Source organism: Macrobrachium nipponense, chromosome 9 (assembly GCF_015104395.2).
Source record: "Macrobrachium nipponense isolate FS-2020 chromosome 9, ASM1510439v2, whole genome shotgun sequence".
NCBI classification, from domain to species: domain Eukaryota; kingdom Metazoa; phylum Arthropoda; class Malacostraca; order Decapoda; family Palaemonidae; genus Macrobrachium; species Macrobrachium nipponense.
This window is the reverse complement of record NC_061110.1, coordinates 33,945,043-33,956,908: the sequence shown is the minus strand read 5'-3', so window position 1 is coordinate 33,956,908 and position 11,866 is coordinate 33,945,043. Positions and strand designations below refer to the sequence as shown.

Below are 11,866 nucleotides of genomic sequence, written 5' to 3'. Positions count from 1 at the left end.
TGATACAATCTTGTAAAACAAAACAACATTTCCTTGGTCATCGAAAGGACGTTGCTCACTCCAACTCCTTGATTGTCCAAAGTAAAGATCCTCGTGCCCTCCATTTGTTATGGAGCCGATTCCATACTCAGTAACATTTGGTGTCCCGAGAGTCGTTTTCGGCTCAGAAGTCCTAAGGCCCCGTCCACACGACGAGCTTTGCTCGACTAACTTTGTTCGATGTGACGTCAGAAGCGGAGAAACCGCGGCAAAGTTCTGATTTTTCTCGCTGTTTCTCCGCTTCTGACGTCACCTCGGACAAAGTTCGTCGACCAAAGCTCGACCGTGTGGAGGAAGACCCCGTGTGGTGGGTCGAAAACCCATTCTAGGAATCGACGAATGAGGACTACATCTCGGCTTGGGGTTCTGAGACAGGACAGGTTTGGTCTGACGTCCCCGCCAATCTAAGAGTACATAGTCCTCTCCTCTCCTCTTCTTCTTCTTCAGCTTAATCCTTAGTCTGTGTAGCAATTTTTAATCAGCCAAATATGATAACAGCCAGATGATATAGCATCTTATAAATTGTTTTGAAGCTGGGGCATTATCATTATTTCCAAAATCACAGAAACCTAAAAAGGGAAAGTGACCAGCCCCGAAAATTTTCATTATTAATATATGATAAATATTATTGTTCTCTCTATATTCATTTGTTTAGTTTCTATAGTTTTTCATGCATTTTTACGAACAGTATTGAATATAGGTTACCTTCCAATTACACACTTTGATTTCAGTTGTCACAAAATCGTTTAGGATCATAGATAAATTTTGGTTGATGAGACTGACATGAAGAAAAATGAGATGATCTCTGAAATCTTACGTAAAAAATAAAGGTGGCGCTGACACACGTGTATCATTATTATGCCATATATATGTTTACAGAAAAAAAAAAAGAGAGTAAAAATTACATGTATAATAATAACTGGGGGAGTACAAATATTATTCGAGCGGAGTATTTATCACACGTATAATAGTAACTGGTGGAGTCCAATTTATGCATATAATAATGACTGGGGAGTGGAAATTTTGGGGGAGTGAAAATAAAACTTTACACCGGCTGTCTCGGTAGACCAAATAGGTACACTCGCATAACCAAAATCTTCAGCATCATAGCATTATATCATCATATTCATTGTCTTGTTCATTCTTGGATGGCCTACTGTTTTCCTCATTTCGTTTAGCCGGCTATCCTACTAGATTGGCAGTGATAATTAACATTTTCTTGATGCAAGTCATTAAGTTAATCTATAACACGTGTTGTACATCAGCAATGTCGGGAGCAATTCTTACCTCATTCTAAATCTGGAGTGAGAGCAACGAAGTTTTCTTGAATAAGAGAAACATTGTTTGCTATGTCTTTAGCTGTCCCAGTAAACATCCTGTAATATAAAAACTGAGGCAGAATTTTGAAATTAAACCAAAAGCTTGGATCCAAACTTCTCATATGTCCGTTAAAATAGTGTAATTTTCCGCAATTCAAACCAAATACAAATTAATCATCTTGACTACGGCAGAAAAGATAAGCCATGGTTTAAGTTCCAGTAAACCAAGGGCTCCAAAGACGCACTTAAGTGCCAACAAGTGAAGTGACCGTAGGCAAGACCGTGAAGAAAAAATGTAAACGCGTCAATGCCGACGCCGAGTACATTTATAGACGTCAATTTGTCAGGGGTATTAAGTAAAAGTTTAACCTGATAATTCCTTTTAAAGTGATTTAACTAAACCTGGATTAGTGTCTAAACTTTATAGGTTAATCATTAGATTGTCTAACGTATTAACAATGAAAACAAAGGCGTCATTATTGTATTATTGTGGTATTTTAACAAACATATGGAAGATATTTTACTTAAAAGTAAAATGTGACCAAATACCAAAATCTACCACTTGTATAAGCATTGCCAGAACTATTCTGAAAGTATTTTAAAACTTTTAAAAGGAGTGGTACAGAAAAAACAGACTCTGCTATTAAGAAAAAAAAAGTCAGTCTCTCATCATTACAGTTAAGTTCTATTAATTTTCACGAACTAAAGTCTTTACTGTAAACTGTTCTCTCCTATACAGGACAACCGCTTATGTAGCAGTAAAGCAATCAAAACATGAGTTAGCAAACCAAGGGGCTAGAGGTACTTAAAACTGATGTGATCAAAGGAACGACCATACGAACAGGCTGCCAGAGATGCCGGGCAAAATACGAAATGTCAAATGTCAGCGATGTCAAGTAAGGGTAAATCATAATATGGCATAAGCTTCCAGGCCTCTGATTCGTTCAACTTAAGCTTTACTGGAACAAAGTCTGAACTATTTGATTCTATAAACGTCTTAGCTAAGTATATGTATAATTGCATGAATATCACTAAATGAAAGTTGAAATAATATCAAAAACTTAAAAATTAATGTTAAAATTATAAACAAATGTAAGTTATTTTAATTTATATGATAAATTTAATTAAGTAATTTACATTTGAAGTTAAAAAAAATATAAGAAACAAAAGAAATTTAAGCTAATTACATTAAAGTTTAAACAAATTCTAGGCAACTAAAGAATTTTAAATTCTATGTTTAAAGCATACATTATAAAATAGGCATGATAATTTTTCAACAAATGTCAAAATAAAATTAGCATCCTTTTAAATTGAGAAGTACAGATCCAGAAGTCAAAGCAGTGGATACAAATATCTTAAGTATAAGATATTAAGCTCCCTAAGATAAATTCTGGACTATCCATTTACCAAAGTTATATGAAAATGTAATAGTAAAAAATTTCTTGGCTTAAAAACTGTTAAAATTGAAGAATACAATCTTTAACTTTTAACCCGTAGCTATTTAAATCTTTTAAATATATGAATCTAATAAAGGTTCCTTAACTCTTAGAAAAACTGATGCACTTCTCACCTGAAAAGACTCTCATGCACCTGCCCATAGGTCGTAAGACCTATGGGACAGGGTATGGGAGATGCCTCCACCCCTACCTGCAGGGGGAGAAGAAAAAAAAAATTAGCTTAGTTAGCAAAACACACTAAACACACTATACCTCACCTGGTTTTTATTCGGCAACATATGGGAGAGGAAGTATTCCATTTTTGTATAGCTTAAAACTTTTTCCCTGGATTTAGAACTTCGTCTTCTGTCATTTCTCACAACCGTAATATGTTTCATAAGCTGTTTAGAATTCACGAAAATCTGCAAGTAGTTTAAAAGTTTTCATTATAGTCATTTAGGTATTTGCATTAAGGACAAATTTATAGCCAGACATCTGTAAAATATTCAAAGTGTTTTAAAAGTTCGATAAAAGGAAAGCTTCATTTGAGTCTCAAGATTTTACGAGACATTCTAATTTCGGAGTATATTGCAGTTTGAGAATACTAACCTTATTAGACCATCAGAGATCCCCTTAACCTGAAAAATATTAAAATAGTAGTGCTGTAAGGAATTACCCATAGTCTAGTCGAGTTTTATATGCTAGATATTAAATAACGGAATACAGAGTTTGAGTATAATAGAAAAAATAAAGAAATTAAGTATTCATTATTGTTCACATATGGCATTAAGTTCATATTTACATTACAATAAAAAGCGTATTTAAAAGTGTAAGGCAAGTCCACTGCAACAAACCATGACTTTGACCAGACTAGCGAATTATTATTTATAGTAATGGGATATAAACTAATAACAGAAGCCCCAGAAATCTAAAGTTAAAAAAAAAATAAAAATTTAAACTCAAACTTAACCGTAAAGAAAAATAGCCTTCAAAAAAGCTCTAGGAGACTCGCCACTTCTCGTAGACCATCCTCCGGAACCGGACCACAATCCATCCGTAAGCCCCCCATTATTTCATTATCACAAAAATCTGAGAAAGTCCAAAACCAGCACAGACGAGCAGTTACACAAAAACACTTCTACACTTCTGCGTTCCCGAAGCGAAAACTGAGTGAGTGACTGCTCGATCATCATCGATAGATGATGACGGATCTGCCTAGTGCCTGCCGAAAAACATGTGGTGATGACGTCACCACCAAGGACCATGGAGTCACCTTTCTTTTAAACTAGGACGAACTATGCGAAAGAAAATGTCGTCCTTATTTTTGCTCTTTTTTTAAGGGGAAACTAAAAGTCTGTTGATATTTTCATGCAAACTATTTGATGCTGCGTTTTATTATGTCTCGGTTATTTGGTAAAATCATTATAATTATTTTTGTCTGTAGCTGCTTCACATAAGTATGGCCAGTCTCTGGTTAGTCAACGTTCGAGGTTGCAGCTTCAGTTTTCCTATTTTTTACTGTCAATTTGATATGCAAAAGATAAAATTATTTTCAACGTATTAGTTGGCGTTCGATTAGAGTTTCTAACATTACTGCTCAAAAGTAAGGTTCTGTTAACTTAAAGAGAGAGAGAGAGAGAGAGAGTAGAGAGAGATGAGAGAGCGAGAGCTTATATCATTCAGCATACCACTCAATACATATTGTTACGTTTACATTTCTGTTGGCTATCAATATTTAAGACAATTAATGAAAACAGATAGCGCACCTCTAAACTTGAAAAGCCCAAACCAGAACGTGCTTCCTCCTTTTATTTTGATTTTATCATCCTGTCCCTATTAAATTATGCCTGGAAAAGGTGACGAACATTCATGTTGCTAAATGAATCAGTCATTTTATTCTACAGAAAAGCTAACTCTTTTAAATTCGATTAAAGTCTCGACAAACAAATAAATAAATCTTTGAACTCTAGGGATCATGTTTATGGTATTTACAGCATTGGTAATACTCCTGTGGAAAGGTTTTCGTACCCTGCATCAAGTGTGTAAGTTTACTGACTTCAGAACATTGTGAAATACTGGCAAAGTAAAACGTTTGGGGTGGGAAATTTCTTGTATGATTCGGGGACTCTAGAGATTCTAGATGAACAGCTTTGGGTCAGACTAGGGAATTTGGTCGAGTAATGTATCACATTTAATTGATATTTTTTTATTTTCTGTATCTTTCTCTGAATTTCTTGACATATTTCAGCGCACAAACAGAAAAAAAAAACCTTGGCAGCAAAAATTACTTTTGACCAAGTGGGATGGAGGAATGAATTTTGGATGTCTCTTTTTATGATAATGTAATTTTACTTTGGAAAACTGAAATAACTTCTGCACCGTCACCTCGATACCCAAGTCTTGCCAGCCAGAGGTAATTGTGGATAATTAAGTAGCAAAATGGGTCTAGATTTTCAGGAGAAAGAATTGTGGTTTTAAAATAAATTTTTTCAAAAGACGTGACTTACATTTCATTAAACGGAAACCAGTCGGGATGTGTTCCCTAATAATGTGATATATCCATCATTCTCGATGTTTACCAGCCTTCGCTTTTATCTTCGTAAGTTTAAAATCAAGCAGATATAAGCTTCCTTTTCATTTAAACCTCTGGTTTTAAAAAGTGGTTCGAATGAATACGAAATTTTGTAATAAATGAATACTTTTTTTGTTTTTACTAATTAAAGAATTATACATGAATATGCTTTTCAGCTTCACTTTTGGAATGTAGTATAAAAGAACTTGCCTTTTTTATTTTCACTCTGATCTGTTTTACAGTATTTGTGTATAGCGCATTCTTTGTTGTTAAATTCTCTTTTCATCCAGGGCGGGGTCGGTAGGTGGGGAAACGGGAGGGTAGGGGTGACCACCACCGTACCCCTGGAAACCTTTTTGTACGCCCCTCATCCGGGCCTTGTATGTAGGGGGATCAGAGGGACAGACAGCAACTCGCGTTCAAGCATGGGTAGTGCGCACCTAAAAGTTCGTGTATGTCATGTGTCTAAGACGCTTATATTGACAAAATTATGTAACATTTTGGAAATTATGGGACGAATGACTAAAGGGAAGAATAATAAAAAAAGTGTTTGGAAGTAAGCGGTGGAGAGAGACTTGATTGAAAAAGGTTAAATTTCCTTGATGCTGATCATCTTTTGCAAGGAAATGATCAATGTCAGTATGAAGAGAAGTGTTTTAGGTGCTACTGATGTGCATTATTGCTGTGGAGATTTTCCTTTGTTTCAGCAAAGGATGATGTGGGATGAGTCGCAATTTTCATCATGACTTTCCACCAAATGTTTCTTTGTGCCCCACTCATGCCATATGAAGCCTATTCCACATGCTTGACTTAAATATGAGGGACAATGCTGCAAAACTAACAACTATTCTCATTTGAGAAAATTAGGACTTAAACGCGTAAGCTTACACCTGTTCAGTGCTTTTCTTTCATCTCTTCTCTTGCTCTCTATGCAAATATGTGCTAGTATATCTTTTCGTTTTCTACTGGTTACTAATATTTTCGAAATGAATACCAGATGGGTAAATTCCTTCTTATTTCATTCAGCAATAATTATTTGGTACCAAACTTCATTATTATTTTGCGTGTATGAAAACGAAAGAAATATCATGATGGAATAAGAGGAAAGGAGGAGGTAAGAAAATCATGAAAACACACATTGGAGTCGGACTGCATTGAATGCTTGCATCTGACTGAAAGGTATTTCCCGTCTAGTATTGTTACATGCAATAGTCGAGGTTTGGGAAATCCCGAGTATGATCTTTACTTCCACACAGGTGCTTTGGAGGCGCCGACTATTTACTCTTCTTGATTACTACATGTTCTAGCAAACAAGAGGCTCTTGTCGCCTGATGATAAAACATTTCATTTTGTGCACGATCCCAGAATATGAAATCTCACTGTTGCGGAAATCCAAAGAATTAATTGTTGAAGGTAAAATACAGTCGTCAAACACACCTGCAAAGATTTCGAAATTTTTTCATTTGGTAGAAATATTTTACAATCAGTGTAATTATTGAAAATAAACAAGGAACATGCAGAGAATTCATTTTCGTTTGGTCTAAAAATCATAATATTCATTGACATTATGCTTATTTTCATTGTTATAATATTTGTTTTATACGGCAGACTTTAAGGTAAATTATATTTTTTCTTTAATCAAATAAATTATGATGAAATATCCAAAGTTAATTCCTTGCTAGCAGGTTACTTAAACGATGGGGAGAATGGTCTTTTAAAAATCGTCATATCTCATACATTTCATAAAGGTAAAGGGGATTCGGAATTCTGTAATGTCTCCGGGCGTGGCGGAAGAAGACCATTTCTGTATTTGGATTTTTGCCGTCAAGAATCAGCAAATACACAGTGGTAGAATCCCACTGATGGTAAACCTCACTAAGATATCCAGTGAATAAGCCGAAACTGTAACGTTTATTCTCTTCATTACTACAATACAGTTTTTGCCAGAAATATGAATGAACGCAGTAGCTGACTTATCAAATACAGTAATTCTTTGTCATAAAAAAATAGAATGACTGTATTTGACAAGTCAAATTTTCCATTCATTTTATATATCTGACAAAAACTGTATTATAATAAAAATAAAAAATTTACTTACAGTTTCGGGTTATTAACTGGACATCTTGGTGAGTTTTTACCATCAGTGAAGTTCCATCATATATTGTCAGGACTGCAAGGTCAGATTTGCATTTGCGATCCTATGAAAAATGTATATCCATGAATGTGCAGAAAAAAAAAAAAATATGATGAATGTTCTACAAGTACAATGAAAGTAAACAAATCTTTCTCTTCAATAATTCACTGGTCAACAACAAATTTGTTTGTCTGCGTTTTTTTTTCAGCTGATTTAGGACGAATCCGATGCGCTGAACTCCAAAACTCACATTGGTTTTGCTCAATCAGGTCAAGTTTTTGAGCTGTGGCCACATGTCGTATTTTTACGTTTTTGTTCACAATGTACGCTTGTTTGGAGCATTTTAGAAGTTGGTGGGGGTAAAATGCCATGTCGAATATTTTTTTTTTTATTGGAAATTATTATTTTAATGACAAGAAGTATTCAGGTCCGATAGTTCTGAGTGATTATGTCGAAAAGTCATAAAAAACCTCGAAATCTTCAAAACATTGGTGCGGCAAAGCATAAAGTTGGTGAATCAAAAACTAATTTAATGGGGCAGCCGCCCAACGGAGTGTATACGGAAGTTCCACCAGCGCATGTTCGGGTGTTTTCGCTTCATGTGTGTTGCGGAATATTTGCGTTGTCGTGCTGGTGGCGCCAAACACGGAACGCGGTGGGCTGCGGTGGTTGTGTACAGTGGAAGTGGCAACTAAACGTGAAGCCGCTGGTTGTAATTTTGTGATAATGATACAAGAAGTTGTATTTCTTGAAATAACGAACTCTGAAGAATGTACAATACCTACATGCGCCAACTTATGACTAATTTTTTGTACATATTTTTTTGTTTTTGCAGGTGAATGAGATGGCTTCGGCCAGTAGATCGTGCAGAAATAAGCTCGACGTGTTCTGCTACATATGTGGAGAATACACCATTGCTCTTAATAGGAAGCCAGTCACAAGTTTCATGCTTATTTTGGTATTAAACTTGGTGACCAGGATAAAGTTTGGGCGCCACACATGGTGTGCAAGGCATGCACTGAGACTCTACGTGGGTGGACCAATGGCAAGAGGAGTCTGAACTTTGGAATTTCCATGGTTTGGAGGGAGCCGACAAACCATGTCACTGAATGCTACTTCTCCCCCCCGCGCTGTTGATGTAACTGGGATCAACAGAAAGAACCGGGGCAGCCTCAAGTATCCATGATCTTCAATCAGCACGTCGTCCTGTAGCTCATTGTGACGAAATTCCAGTGCCTATCTTCGGAAAACTTCTTGACATTAGTGACGAAGATGCCTCCAGTATTGAAGGACATGAAGAAGAAGAAGAAGAAGAAGTGGTTCTTGAAGATGATGCTCCACATCCATTTCCCAAAAAGGAGTTGAATGATCTAGTTAGCGACCTCAGCTTGTCAAGGATCTCTGCCGAACTTTTGGCATCCAGACTGAAGGAAAAACAAAAAACTCCTCTCTGACAGTGCTCCCATCAGCTTCTTCCGCGACAGGCATCAAGAGTACCTCCGTTTTTTCTCTGAAGAGAAGGACTTGGTGTACTGTGCAGATATTGCGCAGCTTCTGTCAAGCTTGGAGTGCCACAGTACGAACCCAAAGATTGGAGACTGTTCATTGACAGCAGCAAGCGATCACTGAAATGTGTGCGTACACAACGGCAACCAGTTTGCCTCTATACCCATGGCTCACTCGACTACACTTAAGGAGCAGTATGAAGCGCGTGAAGTATGTGCTGGAGAATATTGGTTATGGTCAGCATAAGTGGTTTATTTGTGTTGTTACCTGAAGATGGTGACTTTTTGTTGGGACAACAGTCTGGCTTCCACCAAGTACCCATGTTTTCTGTGCATGTGGGATAGTAGGGACCGTGCTCCAGCATTACACGAAGAAGGACTGGCCTGTGCGGGAGGAACTGGTGCCTTGCAAAGAAAGGAACTTCATCAACGACCCTTTGGTGAACAGAGACAGAATACTCTTCCCAAAGCTGCACATCAAGCTCGGCTTAATCAAGCAGTTCACCAAGGCTCTGGACAAGAATGGTGACTGTTTCACTTACTTGTGCCAGGCTTTTCCAGGATTTTGACATGGAGAAGTTGAAAGCTGGCATCTTTGGACGGTCCTCAGATCCGTCAGACTCATCAGAGATCCAGAGTTTCGAAAACTCAATGAACGAAGTGGAACTGGAAGCGTAGAAGCATTTGTTTTGGTAGTGAAGAACTTTCTTGGCAACAATAAGGCCAGAAACTACGCAGAACTTGTCAACAACATGCTGACTGCTTTCGGAAACCTGGCTGCAACATGAGCGTCAAGATGCACTACCTATTTTCACATATGGACCGGTTTTTCCTGAGAACCTGGGTTCAATGAGTGACGAGCAGGGGGAGAGATTCCATCAGGACATGAAAGAGATGGAGACCAGGTATCAGGGTCGCTGGGACGCAGTCATGATGGCTGACTACTGTTGGACTCTGAAGAGAGACCTCCCTGGCCGCTGAGCATTCCAGGAGTTCGAAGAAACGGAAGTTCAAGCCCTGAAGTTTGAAAAATGGTGAAGCAAGCCAACATGCAATTGTTACCAGTGGTACTTACCTTTATCAATGCCACCATTCAGTTTTACAGTAGTCGATGTTTTCTATCAGGTAATCAATATATGTTGTTGGAAAAAACATTTTTTTCTCTTAAAAACATATTTAGGATGATATGTGTTGACAAAAATCAGCTGATAATGCCACAAAATTGTAATCGATTTGTCACAAGATCTGATTTTTTTCAACTCAACTTAGCACAAAATCCTGATCTGATGAGAGAAACGGATGCCATTTCCTGATTCAGCCGTGCAAAAATACCCTAAATCAGTTGTAGAAATCTAGACAACATTAAAAAAGTAAAAAATTGTTGCCCAGTGAATAATTTTCTTCTACTAGATTAATATTCATTGTGATTATATCCTAATAATGTTTTAGTTGTAAGCACACACAAAAATAGGAGAACATATAAAGTCTAAAAATGCAAAAAATAAGATTCCCTAATGACTTTGACGTTAATCACAAGTTATTGTCACATTGTACAGTTGCCTTAGCTACAGTTAGTAAGTAACAGGAAGAAGTTAATGCATTCCATGAAAATGTGAGCTGATGTATCGTTATAAAAAGTTGTAGTTAAAAAGGGAAATATGAAATAAAAAAGACAAGGTATTCGACGGAAATATATAGTTATCAAGCTATTTTATCCAAGTGATACAAAACTATGAAGCCGTACTTCCTTTTAGTCTTTTTAAAATATTTTGTTTGGAAAATGACTGCTTCGGCCAACAGTGTTATAGTGAGCAATTCTTAGTATTATACTGAGTTTGCCTGTCAAAAAATTAAGCTGCCAGAAAAAGTCATCAAATAGGAATGGTAATTTACAATGATAAATCACATGGTGTAGGCTGATGATTTGCGCATAAATGTTAGAAAACTGAGTGTAGGTAATGATTTGCGCATAAATGTTAGATAAACTTGAGATGTAGCTAATGAAATTCGCATAAAATAGTTAAAACTTGAATAAGGTGGAAATTCATAAAATTGTACAGCTCGTTATCCGTTATCGAATTACTTGAGGATGCAAAATTGCCACACAGAAAGGAAGCCTCTGAAAGCTACAGTATGCAAATGATTTGATGTTAACACCAAACTCAGCTGATAAAGTTAGGTAATACTTACGAGACCAAGGGAGCGGAATGTGTAGAAAATAATACTGAAGACTGGTTTGGTGTATAGCCGATCTTGTTGATTGAATTTGTAGAAAAAAAAAATTGCTGGCGCGACTGAAATATGTTTTCCAGCTTGGGTTCTCTTTTCAAGGGAACAGCGACAGAAAATCACCTCTAAGGATAAATAAGGAGTGAACGACGGTCGTTTTCTCGTCATGATGGGCGTGACAAGCGGCAGAATGGCTCGTAGTTCTTCTGTAGAGCAGAGATTGAAGTGATATAGAGAAAAAAAATTTCTTGCTTATACTCTGTTATTCTTTTAATAGCCTTTCGAGTTTTATTGATATTTGTGTCCACTATCTATTCTTATCCATATCTATTAGGTTATATTTATATATTTTTAAACTAAGATTTTCATATCTGTCCACAGTCTGTTTTCGAAGACTGTTCCGCTCAAAATTATACAGATGTATTTTTTTCGGCTGCTTATGCTAAGAAATATATCTAATATTTTTCCCTCAAAACCAATACTCTTAGTTTTGATGAGTTGACGAGTCAAAGTCTCCTGTATATTTTCATGGAATTCCAGATTCTGAGAGATATTTTTCCCATTCGTCCTCCAGAACATAACTATTTTCACAAACAAATGATCGATTTAGTAATGCTGGGAAAGGTTACTTA

General features: G+C 36.6%; 1 long non-coding RNA gene across 1 annotated transcript in view; it reads right to left on the bottom strand.

Annotated features, from left to right (window-relative positions):
• Positions 1 to 3,077: 3,077 nt before the first annotated feature.
• The window catches only part of LOC135218011 (uncharacterized), a 61,155-nt gene continuing 52,366 nt past the window's right edge, over positions 3,078 to 11,866 (bottom strand). The window contains exons 2-3 of the long non-coding RNA XR_010315265.1: positions 3,404 to 3,432; positions 3,078 to 3,216 (exon numbers count right to left, since the gene is read on the bottom strand). This is a non-coding gene — a long non-coding RNA (uncharacterized LOC135218011). The remainder of the gene's footprint in view (positions 3,217 to 3,403; positions 3,433 to 11,866) is intronic.